We start from the raw sequence: 19,085 nt of genomic DNA on the forward strand, positions 1-19,085 counted from the left end.
TACGAAAAACCTTGATTATTCTGGTTAGTCACATTGTACTGCTATTATTTTGAACAATACTGTATATTTTGAATAAACGCTGTTCTTTAAAAAAAAAATTGTACATCGAAGAATCCTGAAAAAAGTAGCAGATTCCAAAATAATATTTGGTAGCACAACTATTAATAGTTCTAATAAGAAATCATCATATTTTCATGATTTCTAAAGATCATGTGACACTGAAGACTGGAGGAATGATGCTGAAAATACAGCTGCACATCGCAGAAATAAATTATATTTTAAAGGATATTAAAATAGAAACCATTATTTTATATATTTTATTTTGATAATTTTGAATTATTACTGAAATAAAGCTTTTTTTTTGTTTCAAACAGTTCACTGAACAATAATAAATGAAGAACCAGAAGCTGACAATGAAGTAAATGTATAATAATTAGCAAAGATGATTTAGCGCTGTAATTGCGCGTGTGAGGACCAAACACAGCAGAACGGTAGGAAACTTCACTCCTCTTATTATTTCTCTTTTACTATAGTGATTTATTTTTAGATACTTGATCTGAGTCTTTCATAGAATTGTAGAGTTATTAGAGTTATTAGAGAAATAGAGTTGTTTTTTTAGTTTCGAAGTTTTCAGATCGGCACTTCTGAGCCTGTTCGCGACTAGGTTGATTCAGTTCGGCACTTCGGAGCCTGTTCGCGACTAGGTTGATTCAGATCGGGACTTCGGAGCGTGTTCGCGACTCGGTTGATTCAGATCGGGACTTCGGAGCGTGTTCGCGACTCGGTTGATTCAGATCGGGACTTCGGAGCCTGTTCGCGACTCGGTTGATTCAGATCGGCACTTCGGAGCCTGTTCGCGACTCGGTTGATTCAGATCGGGACTTCGGAGCCTGTTCGCGACTCGGTTGATTCAGATCGGCACTTCGGAGCCTTTTCGCGACTCTGTTGATTCAGATCGGCACTTCGGAGCGTGTTCGCGACTCGGTTGATTCAGATCGGGACTTCGGAGCCTGTTCGCGACTCGGTTGATTCAGATCGGCACTTCGGAGCCTGTTCGCGACTCGGTTGATTCAGATCGGGACTTCGGAGCCTGTTCGCGACTCGGTTGATTCAGATCGGCACTTCGGAGCCTTTTCGCGACTCTGTTGATTCAGATCGGCACCTCGGAGCCTGTTCGCGAAGCACCACTGTGTATGAAAACCACTGTGTATGAAATGTGCTATATAAATAAACTTGCCTTGCCTTGCCTGTGTTACTGGGATTATATATATAAACACATACACACACTACCAGTCAGAGATTAGGATCAGAATGATTTTTAATGTATTTTTTACAGGAATTTATTTTACTCTTGATGAGTCAACCGAGTCGCGAACATGCTCCAAAGTGCTCTTCTTTTTAACTTTTTATTCATCTAAGAATCCTGAAAAAAGTATCACAGATTCCAAAAATAATATTTATCAGCAAAACTGTTGATAATTCTAATAATAAATCATCATATTATTCTGATTTCTGAAGAGCATGTGACACTGAAGACTGGAGGAATGATGCTCAAAATACAGCTGCACATCACATAAATAAATTACACTTTCATCTATATTAAAATAAAATTTTTTTTAATAATATTTCACAATATTACATGTTTTCCAGTAGTTTTGATGAAATAAATGCTGTCTGTTCGCGACTCGGTTGATTCAGATCGGGACTTCGGAGCCTGTTCGCGACTCGGTTGATTCAGATCGGGACTTCGGAGCCTGTTCGCGACTCGGTTGATTCAGATCGGGACTTCGGAGCCTGTTTGTGATTTCTTTTTTTAAATTCAGATCTGGACATCAGAGCAGGAAGTGTTTGTCAAACAGTTAATTCGTGATAAATTAATATTTGGACCTGAGGCCTTTTTTTAACCGGTCGATTTGATTTTTAAATGATTTCAATGACTTTTGGAAGTCACGTCTTCTTGTACCTCAGTTGCAAGTGTTGTGTTTCATGAATTGTGGATGGATTTATCACCTGAAACATAAAGTTGAACAGAAATGATCATGAACTCCTAACGATGACGATGAAAAGAAAAGGTAATATTGCATATACAATTATATCTAAGTATGAACTAACTTGCGCAATACAGTAAATATTTTTACTCTACCCTAAATCAGTGAAAATGTTTGTCTTAGTTTACAGAAAAGTGCACGTCACACTTCTTTTCAATATGATGCAACACTGTTTTCTCCTCAGATGAGTATTTAACATCTTTATTATTGTGAGGATTAGTGTGTAAGTGCTACACACACACACACACACAGGTCAGAGTTTGGGATCACTTAAGGCTTTATACTAGTATATGTTTTTTATGATAGCTTGACTTTTTTGGCCTCCATAGCAAGTTGAAATAGACAAATCATACTGAGGAACAGGCCATTTTCAACATTTCTGCAAGATGCTTAAAATTAAAATCCTTTAAAAACAAAAGAAGCAGAAATTAATTCATTCTTATATTACGAGACATATTATGGAAACTAAATTATAAAATATTTTATTTGTTTTATGGTTTATTAAGATTTACAGAGCTTTTTTTTCTGAGGGACACAAAATGGCACGTTTTCATATAATGACCCTCATACAGTTCATTGACGAATAATAAATGAAGTACCTGAAGCTGACAATGAAATAAATGTATAAAAAATTAGTAATGATGATTAATTTAGTGCAGTATTCGCGCGTGTGAGGGGCGGAGAAGCGCCGCGGAGCGTCAGACGTGCGTGAAGACCAAACACTGCAGAACGGTAGGAAACTCCTCTTATTATTTCTCTTTTACTATAGCGAATTATTTTTAGATACGTGATCTGAGTCTTTCATAGAGTTGTTTTATAAACGCAGTAACCTTGGAATCAGCTCTGAAAGTTCCTGTCAGTGTTTAAAAATGAATTATGATTTAATAACGTGTTTAATGAATTTGATGAGTACGGTATTCAACGTTTCCTTACATAGAGGTTATTAATATAGGCTGAAATATAGTGTTTTTTATAGTTTAAATGTGATCTTATGGTGCATTGCTCGTTAAAAGTTAGGCTGTTAATATAACATAGAGAAAGACCATTCTTAATTATTTTTACTATATTGAAATGCATTTATTTTTTACATTCTTTGTTCAAAGTTTTCAGATCGGCACTTCGGAGCGTGTTCGCGACTCCGTTGATTCAGATCGGCACTTCGGAGCATGCTAGCGACACGGTTGATTCAGATTGGCACTTCGGAGCCTGTTCGCGACTCGGTTGATTCAGATCGCGACTTCGGAGCCTGTTCGCGACTCGGTTGATTCAGATCGCGACTTCGGAGCCTGTTCGCCACTCGGTTGATTCAGATCGGCACTTCGGAGCCTGTTCGCCACTCGGTTGATTCAGATCGGGACTTCGGAGCGTGTTCGCGACTCGGTTGATTCAGATCGGCACTTCGGAGCGTGTTCGCGACTCGGTTGATTCAGATCGGCACTTCGGAGCGTGTTCGCGACTCGGTTGATTCAGATCGGCACTTCGGAGCATGTTCGCGACTCGGTTGATTCAGATCGGCACCATTGTGTATGAAATGTGCTATATAAATAAACTTGCCTTGTCTTGCCTAGTGTGTTAGTGGGATTATATATATATATATATATATATATATATATATATATATATATATATATATATATATATATATATATATATATATATATATGTGTGTGTGTGTGTGTGTGTGTGTGTGTGTGTGTATGTGTGTGTGTATATATATATATATATATATATATATATAAAACACACACACACACATACACACAGTACTAGTCAGAGATTGGGATCAGAATGATTTTTAATGCTTTTTTTACAGGAATTTATTTTACTCATCAAGACAGCATTTATTTGATCAAAGCTACTGGAAAACATGTAATATTGTCAAATGTTATTAACATTTTTCTATTTTAATATACATGAAAGTGTCATTTATTTATGTGATGTGCAGCTGTATTTTCAGCATCATTCCTCCATTCTTCAGTGTCACATGATCTTCAGAAATCAGAATAATATGATGATTTATTATTAGAATTATCAACAGTTTTGCTGATAAATATTATTTTGCAATCTGTGATACTTTTTTCAGGATTCTTTGATGAATTAAAAAGTTAAAAAGAAGAGCATTTATTTAAAATATATATATATTTTCTAACAATATTCACTACAGTTCAGTAGTTTGGGGTAGTAAATTTTTATCCTTTCTTTTTTTATAAGAAACTGTATTCTTTATTAGATCTTATAATCTTTTATTCAGGATGTGTTAAATTGATAAGAAGTGATATCAAAGATTAATATTGTTAGAAGAGATTTATATTTTGAATAAACGCTGTTCTTTAAAAAAAATTATACATCGAAGAATCCTGAAAAAATATTGCAGATTCCAAAATAATATTTGGTAGCACAACTATTAATAGTTATAATAATAAATCATCATATTTTCATGATTTCTAAAGATCATGTGACACTGAAGACTGGAGGAATGATGCTGAAGATACAGCTGCACATCACAGAAATAAATTATATTTTAAAGAATATTAAAATAGAAACCATTATTTTATATATTTTATTTTTATAATTTTGAATTATTACTGAAATACAGCTTTTTGTTTTGTTTCAAACAGTTCATTGAACAATAATAAATGAAGAACCAGAAGCTGACAATGAAGTAAATGTATAATAATTAGCACAGATGATTGATTTAGCGCTGTAATTGCGCGTGTGAGGACCAAACACAGCAGAAGGGTAGGAATCTTCACTCCTCTTATTATTTCTCTTTTACTATAGTGATTTATTTTTAGATACTTGATCTGAGTCTTTCATAGAATTGTAGAGATATTAGAGTTATTAGAGAAATAGAGTTGTATTTTTAGTTTCGAAGTTTTCAGATCGGCACTTCGGAGCCTGTTCGCGACTCGGTTGATTCAGATCGGCACTTCGGAGCGTGTTCGCGACTCGGTTGATTTAGATCGGGACTTCGGAGCGTGTTCGCGACTCGGTTGATTCAGATCGGGACTTCGGAGCCTGTTCGCGACTCGGTTGATTCAGATCGGCACTTCGGAGCCTGTTCGCGACTCGGTTGATTCAGATCGGCACTTCGGAGCCTGTTCGCGAATCGGTTGATTCAGATCGGCACCATTGTGTATGAAATGTGCTATATAAATAAACTTGCCTTGCCTGTGTTAGTGGGATTTTATATATATATATATATATATATATATATATATATAAACACATACACACACTACCAGTCAGAGATTAGGATCAGAATGATTTTTAATGTATTTTTTACAGGAATTTATTTTACTCATCAAGACAGCATTTATTTCATCAAAACTACTGGAAAACATGTAATATTGTGAAATATTATTAACATTTTTTTTATTTTAATATAGATGAAAGTGTAATTTATTTATGTGATGTGCAGCTGTATTTTGAGCATCATTCCTCCAGTCTTCAGTGTCACATGATCTTCAGAAATCAGAATAATATGATGATTTATTATTAGAATTATCAACAGTTTTGCTGATAAATATTATTTTTGGAATCTGTGATCCTTTTTTAGGATTCTTAGATGAATAAAAAGTTAAAAAGAAGAGCACTTTGGAGCCTTTTCGCGACTCGGTTGATCCAGATCGGCACTTCGGAGCATGTTCGCAACTCGGTTGATTCAGATCGGCACTTCGGAGCCTATTCGCGACTCGGTTGATTCAGATCGGGACTTCGGAGCCTGTTCGGGACTAGGTTGATTCAGATCGGGACTTCGGAGCCTGTTTGTGATTTCTTTTTTTAAATTCAGATCTGGACATCAGAGCAGGAAGTGGTTGTCAAACAGTTAATTCGTGATAAATTAATATTTGGACCTGAGGCCTTTTTTTAACCGGTCGATTTGATTTTTAAATGATTTCAATGACTTTTGGAAGTCACGTCTTCTTGTACCTCAGTTGCATGTGTTGTGTTTCATGAATTGTGGATGGATTTATCACCTGAAACATAAAGTTGAACAGAAATGATCATGAACTCTTAACGATGACGATGAAAAGAAAAGGTAATATTGCATATACAATCATATCTAAGTATGAACTAACTTGCGCAATACAGTAAATATTTTTACTCTACCCTAAATCAGTGAAAATGTTTGTCTTAGTTTACAGAAAAGTGCACGTCACACTTCTTTTCATTATGATGCAACACTGTTTCCTCCTCAGATGAGTATTTAACATCTTTATTATTGTGAGGATTAGTGTGTAAGTGCTACACACACACACACACACACAGGTCAGAGTTTGGGATCACTTAAGGCTTTATACTAGTATATGTTTTTTATGATAGCTTGACTTTTTTGGCCTCCATAGCAAGTTGAAATAGACAAATCATACTGAGGAACAGGCCATTTTCAACATTTCTGCAAGATGCTTTGCACAAAAATGTGATTAAAATCCTTTAAAAACAAAAGAAGCAGAAATTAATTCATTCTTATATTACGAGACATATTATGGAAACTAAATTATAAAATATTTTATTTGTTTTATGGTTTATTAAGGTTTACAGAGCTTTTTTTTCTGAGGGACACAAAATGGCACGTTTTCATATAATGACCCTCATACAGTTCATTGACGAATAATAAATGAAGTACCTGAAGCTGACAATGAAATAAATGTATAATAATTAGTAATGATGATTAATTTAGTGCAGTATTCGCGCGTGTGAGGGGCGGAGAAGCGCCGCGGAGCGTCAGACGTGCGTGAAGACCAAACACTGCAGAACGGTAGGAAACTCCTCTTATTATTTCTCTTTTACTATAGCGAATTATTTTTAGATACGTGATCTGAGTCTTTCATAGAGTTGTTTTATAAACGCAGTAACCTTGGAATCAGCTCTGAAAGTTCCTGTCAGTGTTTAAAAACTAATTATGATTTTATAACATGTTTAATGAATTTGATAAGTATGGTATTCAATGTTTCCTTAAATAGAGGTTATTAATATAGGCTGAAATATAGTGTTTTTTATAGTTTAAATGTGATCTTATGATGCATTGCTCGTTAAAAGTTAGGCTGTTAATATAATATAGAGAAAGACCATACTTAATTATTTTTTTACTATATTAAAATGCATTTATTTTTTACATTCTTTGTTCAAAGTTTTCAGATCGGCACTTCGGAGCGTGTTCGCGACTCCGTTGATTCAGATCGGCACTTCGGAGCATGCTAGCGACACGGTTGATTCAGATCGGCACTTCGGAGCATGCTAGCGACTCGGTTGATTCAGATCGCGACTTCGGAGCCTGTTCGCTACTCGGTTGATTCAGATCGGCACTTCGGAGCATGCTAGCGACACGGTTGATTCAGATCGCGACTTTGGAGCCTGTTCGCGACTCGGTTGATTCAGATCGGCACTTCGGAGCATGCTAGCGACTCGGTTGATTCAGATCGCGACTTCGGAGCCTGTTCGCTACTCGGTTGATTCAGATCGGCACTTCGGAGCATGCTAGCGACACGGTTGATTCAGATCGCGACTTTGGAGCCTGTTCGCGACTCGGTTGATTCAGATCGCGACTTTGGAGCCTGTTCGCCACTCGGTTGATTCAGATCGGGACTTCGGAGCGTGTTCGCGACTCGGTTGATTCAGATCGGCACTTCGGAGCGTGTTCGCGACTCGGTTGATTCAGATCGGCACTTCGGAGCGTGTTCGCGACTCGGTTGATTCAGATCGGCACTTCGGAGCCTGTTCGCGACTCGGTTGATTCTGATCGGCACTTCGGAGCATGTTCGCGACTCGGTTGATTCAGATCGGCACCATTGTGTATGAAATGTGCTATATAAATAAACTTGCCTTGTCTTGCCTAGTGTGTTAGTGGGATTATATATATATAGATATATATATATATGTGTGTGTGTGTGTATGTATGTGTGTGTATATATATATATATAAATATATATATATATATATATATATAAAACACACACACACACATACACACAGTACTAGTCAGAGATTGGGATCAGAATGATGTTTAATGCTTTTTTTACAGGAATTTATTTTACTCATCAAGACAGCATTTATTTGATCAAAGCTACTGGAAAACATGTAATATTGTCAAATATTATTAACATTTTTCTATTTTAATATACATGAAAGTGTCATTTATTTATGTAATGTGCAGCTGTATTTTCAGCATCATTCCTCCATTCTTCAGTGTAACATGATCTTCAGAAATCAGAATAATATGATGATTTATTATTAGAATTATCAACAGTTTTGCTGATAAATATTATTTTGCAATCTGTGATACTTTTTTCAGGATTCTTTGATGAATAAAAAGTTAAAAAGAAGAGCATTTATTTAATATATATATATATATATTTTCTAACAATATTCACTACAGTTCAGTAGTTTGGGGTAGTAAATTTTTATCCTTTCTTTTTTTATAAGAAACTGTATTCTTTATTAGATCTTATAATCTTTTATTCAGGATGTGTTAAATTGATAAGAAGTGATATCAAAGATTAATATTGTTAGAAGAGATTTATATTTTGAATAAACGCTGTTCTTTAAAAAAATTATACATCGAAGAATCCTGAAAAAATATTGCAGATTCCAAAATAATATTTGGTAGCACAACTATTAATAGTTATAATAATAAATCATCATATTTTCATGATTTCTAAAGATCATGTGACACTGAAGACTGGAGGAATGATGCTGAAGATACAGCTGCACATCACAGAAATAAATTATATTTTAAAGAATATTAAAATAGAAACCATTATTTTATATATTTTATTTTTATAATTTTGAATTATTACTGAAATACAGCTTTTGGTTTTGTTTCAAACAGTTCATTGAACAATAATAAATGAAGAACCAGAAGCTGACAATGAAGTAAATGTATAATAATTAGCACAGATGATTGATTTAGCGCTGTAATTGCGCGTGTGAGGACCAAACACAGCAGAAGGGTAGGAATCTTCACTCCTCTTATTATTTCTCTTTTACTATAGTGATTTATTTTTAGATACTTGATCTGAGTCTTTCATAGAATTGTAGAGATATTAGAGTTATTAGAGAAATAGAGTTGTATTTTTAGTTTCGAAGTTTTCAGATCGGCACTTCGGAGCGTGTTCGCGACTCGGTTGATTCAGATCGGCACTTCGGAGCCTGTTCGCGACTCGGTTGATTCAGATCGGCACTTCGGAGCCTGTTCGCGAATCGGTTGATTCAGATCGGCACCATTGTGTATGAAATGTGCTATATAAATAAACTTGCCTTGCCTGTGTTAGTGGGATTTTATATATATATATATATATATATATATATATATATATAAACACATACACACACTACCAGTCAGAGATTAGGATCAGAATGATTTTTAATGTATTTTTTACAGGAATTTATTTTACTCATCAAGACAGCATTTATTTCATCAAAACTACTGGAAAACATGTAATATTGTGAAATATTATTAACATTTTTTTTATTTTAATATAGATGAAAGTGTAATTTATTTATGTGATGTGCAGCTGTATTTTGAGCATCATTCCTCCAGTCTTCAGTGTCACATGATCTTCAGAAATCAGAATAATATGATGATTTATTATTAGAATTATCAACAGTTTTGCTGATAAATATTATTTTTGGAATCTGTGATACTTTTTTAGGATTCTTAGATGAATAAAAAGTTAAAAAGAAGAGCACTTTGGAGCCTTTTCGCGACTCGGTTGATCCAGATCGGCACTTCGGAGCATGTTCGCAACTCGGTTGATTCAGATCGGCACTTCGGAGCCTATTCGCGACTCGGTTGATTCAGATCGGGACTTCGGAGCCTGTTCGGGACTAGGTTGATTCAGATCGGGACTTCGGAGCCTGTTTGTGATTTCTTTTTTTAAATTCAGATCTGGACATCAGAGCAGGAAGTGGTTGTCAAACAGTTAATTCGTGATAAATTAATATTTGGACCTGAGGCCTTTTTTTAACCGGTCGATTTGATTTTTAAATGATTTCAATGACTTTTGGAAGTCACGTCTTCTTGTACCTCAGTTGCAAGTGTTGTGTTTCATGAATTGTGGATGGATTTATCACCTGAAACATAAAGTTGAACAGAAATGATCATGAACTCTTAACGATGACGATGAAAAGAAAAGGTAATATTGCATATACAATCATATCTAAGTATGAACTAACTTGCGCAATACAGTAAATATTTTTACTCTACCCTAAATCAGTGAAAATGTTTGTCTTAGTTTACAGAAAAGTGCACGTCACACTTCTTTTCATTATGATGCAACACTGTTTCCTCCTCAGATGAGTATTTAACATCTTTATTATTGTGAGGATTAGTGTGTAAGTGCTACACACACACACACACACAGGTCAGAGTTTGGGATCACTTAAGGCTTTATACTAGTATATGTTTTTTATGATAGCTTGACTTTTTTGGCCTCCATAGCAAGTTGAAATAGACAAATCATACTGAGGAACAGGCCATTTTCAACATTTCTGCAAGATGCTTTGCACAAAAATGTGATTAAAATCCTTTAAAAACAAAAGAAGCAGAAATTAATTCATTCTTATATTACGAGACATATTATGGAAACTAAATTATAAAATATTTTATTTGTTTTATGGTTTATTAAGGTTTACAGAGCTTTTTTTTCTGAGGGACACAAAATGGCACGTTTTCATATAATGACCCTCATACAGTTCATTGACGAATAATAAATGAAGTACCTGAAGCTGACAATGAAATAAATGTATAATAATTAGTAATGATGATTAATTTAGTGCAGTATTCGCGCGTGTGAGGGGCGGAGAAGCGCCGCGGAGCGTCAGACGTGCGTGAAGACCAAACACTGCAGAACGGTAGGAAACTCCTCTTATTATTTCTCTTTTACTATAGCGAATTATTTTTAGATACGTGATCTGAGTCTTTCATAGAGTTGTTTTATAAACGCAGTAACCTTGGAATCAGCTCTGAAAGTTCCTGTCAGTGTTTAAAAATGAATTATGATTTAATAACGTGTTTAATGAATTTGATGAGTACGGTATTCAACGTTTCCTTACATAGAGGTTATTAATATAGGCTGAAATATAGTGTTTTTTATAGTTTAAATGTGATCTTATGGTGCATTGCTCGTTAAAAGTTAGGCTGTTAATATAATATAGAGAAAGACCATACTTAATTATTTTTTTACTATATTAAAATGCATTTATTTTTTACATTCTTTGTTCAAAGTTTTCAGATCGGCACTTCGGAGCGTGTTCGCGACTCCGTTGATTCAGATCGGCACTTCGGAGCATGCTAGCGACACGGTTGATTCAGATCGGCACTTCGGAGCGTGTTCGCGACTCGGTTGATTCAGATCGGCACTTCGGAGCATGTTCGCGACTCGGTTGATTCTGATCGGCACTTCGGAGCGTGTTCGCGACTCGGTTGATTCAGATCGCGACTTCGGAGCGTGTTCGCGACTCGGTTGATTCAGATCGGCACTTCGGAGCGTGTTCGCGACACGGTTGATTCAGATCGGCACTTCGGAGCGTGTTCGCGACTCGGTTGATTCAGATCGGCACTTCGGAGCATGTTCGCGACTCGGTTGATTCTGATCGGCACCATTGTGTATGAAATGTGCTATATAAATAAACTTGCCTTGTCTTGCCTAGTGTGTTAGTGGGATTATATATATATAGATATATATATATATGTGTGTGTGTGTGTATGTATGTGTGTGTATATATATATATATAAATATATATATATATATATATATAAAACACACACACACACATACACACAGTACTAGTCAGAGATTGGGATCAGAATGATGTTTAATGCTTTTTTTACAGGAATTTATTTTACTCATCAAGACAGCATTTATTTGATCAAAGCTACTGGTAAACATGTAATATTGTCAAATATTATTAACATTTTTCTATTTTAATATACATGAAAGTGTCATTTATTTATGTAATGTGCAGCTGTATTTTCAGCATCATTCCTCCATTCTTCAGTGTAACATGATCTTCAGAAATCAGAATAATATGATGATTTATTATTAGAATTATCAACAGTTTTGCTGATAAATATTATTTTGCAATCTGTGATACTTTTTTCAGGATTCTTTGATGAATAAAAAGTTAAAAAGAAGAGCATTTATTTAAAATATATATATATTTTCTAACAATATTCACTACAGTTCAGTAGTTTGGGGTAGTAAATTTTTATCTTTTCTTTTTTTATAAGAAACTGTATTCTTTATTAGATCTTATAATCTTTTATTCAGGATGTGTTAAATTGATAAGAAGTGATATCAAAGATTAATATTGTTAGAAGAGATTTATATTTTGAATAAACGCTGCAAAAAATCGAAGAATCCTGAAAAAATATTGCAGATTCCAAAATAATATTTGGTAGCACAACTATTAATAGTTATAATAATAAATCATCATATTTTCATGATTTCTAAAGATCATGTGACACTGAAGACTGGAGGAATGATGCTGAAGATACAGCTGCACATCACAGAAATAAATTATATTTTAAAGAATATTAAAATAGAAACCATTATTTTATATATTTTATTTTTATAATTTTGAATTATTACTGAAATACAGCTTTTGGTTTTGTTTCAAACAGTTCATTGAACAATAATAAATGAAGAACCAGAAGCTGACAATGAAGTAAATGTATAATAATTAGCACAGATGATTGATTTAGCGCTGTAATTGCGCGTGTGAGGACCAAACACAGCAGAAGGGTAGGAATCTTCACTCCTCTTATTATTTCTCTTTTATTCTGGTTAGTCACATTGTACTGCTATTATTTTGAACAATACTGTATCTGAATGCATTTTTAGGAAATGTTCTGTGTTACATGTTTCTACCGATTTATGGCTTCCTACCGCGATTATTTTTGAGTCTAGCACACCTTCCTAAAGAGTTACTGAAAGATATTTATACAGACTTAAAGAAGACCCAGATCTATACTTGTGCTCTTATTGCTTTAGTTTTTTGCCTTTAATGTAAATGAATGTGCAAACAATATAATTACTCTTGTGAATTTATTTAGATGTTAATTACATTGTGTGAGCGGTCTGTTTATTACAGTGTGGTTTATATTCATGTTGCTGCTGATTGGACTGATATTTTTGACACACCCACCAAACAAGAGAAGACACATCTCAGACCTGTAGCACACCGTTTCCAGGAAACCTGTTCAAACTGAAAACCAGAGCAAACGGTGCACACCAGTTTGAGCTTAAACTTGCTCCTGGTCTGATGCGTTAGATGACTCTTGATAATATTGGGTGATAGAAGAAGAAACTTAATATAGAAACTAAATAAATAAAGATTTACAACAATATTTTAGTATCACAAAAGGGTATTTTTAAATGAAAGACAGCACAGAAAAAAGGTGGAAGTGTATATTTCAAACATACAACCCACTAACAAACACCGTCTATCATTTTTGTGATTTTCACTGGACTTTGTTCATTCTGTCTGCAGTTCAAGTACTTCCTGTTTCTGCCTTCTCTAAACTGACAGCACACTTCAAACTTTGACTTACAGCCAATGAAATTACATTCTGTTACAAACATTATGATACTGCTTCATTATATTTAACTACTGAACGAGCTCTTTACATTTCCATCACTTACCTGTGAGTGAATAGCAGATCTGATCGTTAATTTTCAAGTTTTCGAATGGAAGAGTTGTTGTTTGTCGAAGCTTTCAGTTCATCTGTTAAGTTTCACTTTCACTGAAGTCTTTTTAATCATCTACAGTGATGTCATACTGTAGCTCCGCCCATGATCATGAATATGAAACAGTTTCTAATCCATTCCTGCTGATCTCCATAGGTGAAGGAATCATTTCACTGACGATGCTCCAGTGTGTGCGCAAGACATCTAAACAACTTCTGAATGACCATGCATTAACAGAACACTGATGACTGTGGTGATGTTGTGGGATGAGAAAAGGGGTTATAAAAAAACAAAAACAAAAAAGAAAACACACAAAAAAACAAACAAAAAAAAAAACACAAAGGAACAATCATGTCGAAAGTGTGAGTGGTAAATAAGGTCTCCATTATTCAGAGTCAACTATTCAGTAAACTGTTCTCATTTGATAGCCAAATTGTTAGACCAAAAAGTGTTTGGTCTGGATGAATGAAACTGAAGTATCAAAATTAATATAACTGTTATATTTACCACTAGTGTGCATAATTCAAATAAGAAACATATTTAAACATAAAAATACACAAATGAATAATTACCATCATAAAATTGCCTATATTATTTGTTTTTATTATAAAAAAAGCATTAATGCAGATCTAAGGTTTCAGCTAGGTCAAACAGAGAATGAAATGAAAAGAAAGAGTGATTTAGAATCTGTGTCCACGGGGATGTTGCTGGTGTAACCCACAGTACCACGACAATAGCTGAAGAAGAAGCAGCTCGTCGGAGAAGCATTATAGCCATGACGGCGGCAAATTTGACCATTATCCTCTCTGCAGTCTGTAGAGATTATTGAATCGTGAACCAGCGGACATTTAAATAAAACTTTAATAATAAAATAAAGGCCTGGTCCTCTCTCATCTTGCACTGCTGTAACTCCCCCTTTCATCCTTCTGGAGCTCCTCTGTGGGACTCGAGACTGGTGAGTGGCGCATATGTCAAACGTTATCAGTCTCGCTCTGTCCCCACGGCTCTCGGCTCCACCCCCTCATCATAATCAAATCATCAATGAATCTGATGGGGTCACAGTTAGGTGATTCCCTTGAGGTGTTCATCCTTGAGATGTTAAATTCAAATGGTTCTGATCAACTTAATGTTATCACCCATGGAGTGAGATAGAAAAGTCATGAAACAAGAGATAAACCTGATGAATTCATGTCAGCGAGTGCTAGTGGTACATCTGGTGTTAAATGTCTTTTAAGGTATTGTCCCATGTAAGCATCCATTTGAGACCAGACGTCTTCCTGGTATCTGTCCTCCACAGAACTACAGTGTTCAACCTGAGACAGAAACACATACAGAGAGAAGCACAGTTAATTTTGAACTTTTCATCAGTTTCATGTTCAGGCATGTGGAATTATTTGAACTACATTCATCCTCATGTATTGTCGTTTTAACTCCAGATGTCAGATGAAACTGAGTTCAGTTGGTCAGATCTGAATTACTTCTACTGTTTCAGTGCAGTTTTGAGTGTGTAACACCTGTAACAGTCTGCTGTGTCATGAGCATTAACAGTTCTGCTGGGGACATTTTCTAGATGAATTGGTGTTTTTATCACCCATGTCATCATGAACTGCATTGGACCTGTGTCCATGGCTTTAGTTGCAGCTGCTCTCATTACAGTCAGATGTGTGGACAGAAATGTGTTCACCTGTTTCAGTTTTGTCTGTTTGACAATTGTTGTTTTATGGTGTTGTTCACACATGCAGATCTCTGTGGAACATAAAGACCTGGTATGTTTTGGTCTGATGTTTAGTTTTTTACACCTCCCTTTCTTTATTTTTCGAGTAAATTTAAAAAATCAAATGGTGTTGTGTGGCTTCATTAAACCGTGTCTTTGTGTAAATACAGTCATGTTTCAAACAAAGGAAAGGAGGTTTTACAGATGTGATGTTACAGATGAAGTTGTTAGTTGGTGCTCCTCAGTGAAGGATGAATTGGTTCACTATCACTTGTGCCACACTGTTGAAATGAAAACACACCTCCTCACTTTTGGGCACTGGGTAGCAGACCAATGAAATTTAACTGTAAGGTTTAGCAAATCATATTTCTCCATGTAATGCCATGCCTGGCGATTATCATATAATGTACATTATAATTTGATTTATAACATAGTTATATTAAAATAGTATATATTAAATTGTATGTATAAAGACTATTCCTTCTTAAAGCCAATGAGAGAATCTGAAGTTGTCAACATCCAGTGACTGCAAGCACTTTTGGAGAACATGGTCAAATCACAACTCGTCAGACATTTTCCATCTACAATAATGTCTAAGTTGTCACAAATTGCGTTCTCATATCAGTTTATTTGAATATGAAAAGATGTTGAGGAGCCGGGCAAGCTCAGGGCTGATGCAATGCACAATCACTGTTTTTAGGTCTCAAAGGTTTGTTTAATATAGTCTGTTTATGGGGGGGGGGGGGGGGGGGGGAATGCTCGTTTTCACTCAATATCCTGTTAATCTTGAGTACCTATAGAGTAGTACTGCATCCTTCATAACTCCAAAAAGTCTTTAGTTTTATTATATTCATAAGAGAAAGATAGTCTGTACCGATTTTTCCCAGAAAAACATGACCGGCTGAAGGCGTGACGTGTGGGCGGAGCTAAAGAATCACGAGCGCCAGTAGGCTTTTGCGTTGAGAGCGTTTATAAGCTGTGACTTTACCGTGAGGAAAGCAGTTTTACTCACCGCATGCAGTTCCAACACACGATCGTGACCCTTTTTCGTTGGGACTGCATCATCCTTAAGAAATAAACGATGTGCAAATCCGGCGTCAAACTGGGCCTTGTTTGTAAAACAAGCATCTTCGAAATGCAGGGAACAAACACAAACACTTGCACAACTCCGTTGATGCTCTGTAAAAATAAACTCCATCCACTGGTCCCTTAATGCTGTTTCTCTTTTGGTAATCTGTGCAGGGTTGTCTTGCCCTGGCAACCAAAAACACTCCTTTTGTGACATTTGGCGACGCTCTCGCTCTGATCAGTGAAGTCTGTTGTGCTCTCAGTGCTCTGCTATACGGGAGCGCGCGCTCTTCCGGCAGAAGTGCCTCAGGACCCATATAAGGAAATTCCGCTCCATCTAACGTCACACAGAGCCATACTCGAAAAAAAACTTTCCGAAACTTGTGACAAACCGGAAGGAGTATTTTTGGAACAGAAATACTCCTTCAAACATACAACTTAATTTTTGAAACTTTGTCCATGTTTAGCATGGGAATCCAACTCTTTAACAGTGTAAAAAACTCAGTATGCATGAAATAGCATTTCACCCCCCCTTTAAAGACTATATGAAGGTCCAGTAGCCATTTGCTTGATATAAGGTGTGACTCTGTTAAGCACCAGACAATAATTTGGATGCTGGTATTCCCATTTATGTTTTTAGGGGTTCAAGCACGCAGTGCTGAAACCCTATTGTAATTGTTAAGATTTTTATTATTATTATTATTTTTCCGCCTTAAAACTGAACGTGCAGCCCAAACCGTAAGGCCTAGAGAGCTGAAACTTGGTCAGATGGTAGTAGTCTTGCTCGCTACTCAGATACAAAGAACCGGCCCAATCGGCCTAACGGGGGCGCTACAGCGCAAAAAACTAAAATTTTGGACATTTTTGGCCGCAGGTCGTAAACCGTTAGCCGTAGACTCAAAAACAAGGCATCGTTGCAATCCTTGGGTTAGCCCGAACAAAAGTGCACAAGTGCATTTTTTGCTCTACGACGCACCGTTTTCTCGCAAAATCGAGCTATATCCGAAACCTACTTTTGCGAACTAGTCCTAGGATTTTCAACCAATCGGAACGAAACCACTGCAGAAATATTCCCTGGACACTCAATATAAATAATTATCAAAAAAAAGTTGAAATTTCGATTCTTACGCGAAACAGTACGCCAAAAAACGTCTATGCTAACGTTAGCCAAATGTTATTTTGACTATAACTCTTGAACGGAATGAGATATCTTGACCAAACTTGGTACACATATGTATGAGCTCAATCTTTGGTCAAATAAAAAAAATTGCGCATCTCTGCCACTTGGGGGCGCAATAAGATTTAAAAAACACATAAATGGCTATAACTAGGCAACCGTTGGCTCGATCGACTTGAAAATTGGTATGCAGTGTCTTGGTCTGAAGGGGCACAAGTTCCTATGAGGACATTTGCATATCTCAAAAAACATGGCTGCCATTGGCCAAACAATTTTAAGCACCTATTTGAAAGGGTTAACGGATGTTGTTCGGAACGAAACTCGCTGGGTACGTTCGACTCATGAACCTTAAGGTCTGTAAGAATTTTGAAAGAAATCGGCCACTAGTTGGCGCTAACGAGTTTTATGGCTCTGTAATCACGTGGTGTTTCACATATCAACACAATATGCATATCATTTGATAGATCTCCTCATAATGCACAACTTTGCCTCAAGAACCATTGCTGTCAATCAAATCGTTCAATTGTTATTCACAAATATGTTAAAAAACTACTTTTGCGAACTAGTCCTAGGTTTTTTGTCCGATCGGAACCAAACCACTGCAGTAATATTCTGTGGACTGTCTAGATCAATAATTATCAAAAAAATGTTCAATTTTGTACTTTGGTTAGCGTTAAATGGGTAATTAAGAAAAGGGGTGTGGCCAAACATACCCCAAAGCCTATAAAACCTAAACGAAAACTCAAAACTTTATGAAACGTGGTGAGAACATGTAACAGGTAACTCTTAACAAGCATGCAAAGTTTCATGGAGATCGCACCATAGGTGGCGCTATAACAGTAGAAAAGGTCTCAATACACAAGATTTATATGGTAAATGGCCTCAAATTGTTTGAAAATGCTCATATATTCACTCAAAAACACTAGATCTTCATATCATATGATAGATCTCCTCATTCTGAACAACTTTGCCTCTGGGACCAATGTTGTCAATAAAGCTGTTAATTAAATATTCAAGATTATTTCAAAAAGTTACTTTGGCAAACTAGTGATAGGGTATAAGCTGAAAATCAATAAAACCACTGAAGTACAATTCTCTAGACTCTGAAGGTCAATAATTATCAAAAACATGTTGAACAGTTGCATTTGGACAACTATAAACCAGTAATTTTATAATATGTTATTTGCATAGTGTACACAAAGGCCTATTAATACAAACAGAAAGCCCACAAATTATCAAAACTGTGTAAAATAATGCATAATTTCATTCTAAACAAGCATGCAAAATTTAAGAGAGATTGGTCAAAAAAAATAACAACACTATAACAGTTATATTTAAAAACACAGTGTTACTTGAGTAAATGCAATTTAGAACCACTAGATGGC

At 35.7% G+C, this 19,085-nt stretch overlaps 1 protein-coding gene, 1 long non-coding RNA gene and 1 pseudogene across 2 annotated transcripts in view; 1 reads left to right on the forward strand and 2 right to left on the reverse strand.

Annotated features, from left to right (window-relative positions):
• The window catches only part of LOC128011799 (E3 ubiquitin-protein ligase TRIM39-like), an 82,841-nt pseudogene extending 69,049 nt beyond the window's left edge, over positions 1-13,792 (reverse strand).
• LOC128011798 (E3 ubiquitin-protein ligase TRIM39-like) overlaps positions 1-13,811 on the reverse strand; it is a 53,864-nt gene extending 40,053 nt beyond the window's left edge. The window contains exon 1 of the mRNA XM_052594520.1: positions 13,697-13,811. The gene's annotated coding sequence lies outside the window, so the exon portion shown is untranslated. The remainder of the gene's footprint in view (positions 1-13,696) is intronic.
• Positions 1-19,085, forward strand: part of LOC128011805 (uncharacterized) — a 91,182-nt gene that overhangs the window by 8,258 nt on the left and 63,839 nt on the right. The gene's annotated exons all lie outside the window — the stretch shown is intronic.

Source organism: Carassius gibelio, chromosome B23 (genome assembly GCF_023724105.1).
Source record: "Carassius gibelio isolate Cgi1373 ecotype wild population from Czech Republic chromosome B23, carGib1.2-hapl.c, whole genome shotgun sequence".
Lineage (NCBI taxonomy): Eukaryota > Metazoa > Chordata > Actinopteri > Cypriniformes > Cyprinidae > Carassius > Carassius gibelio.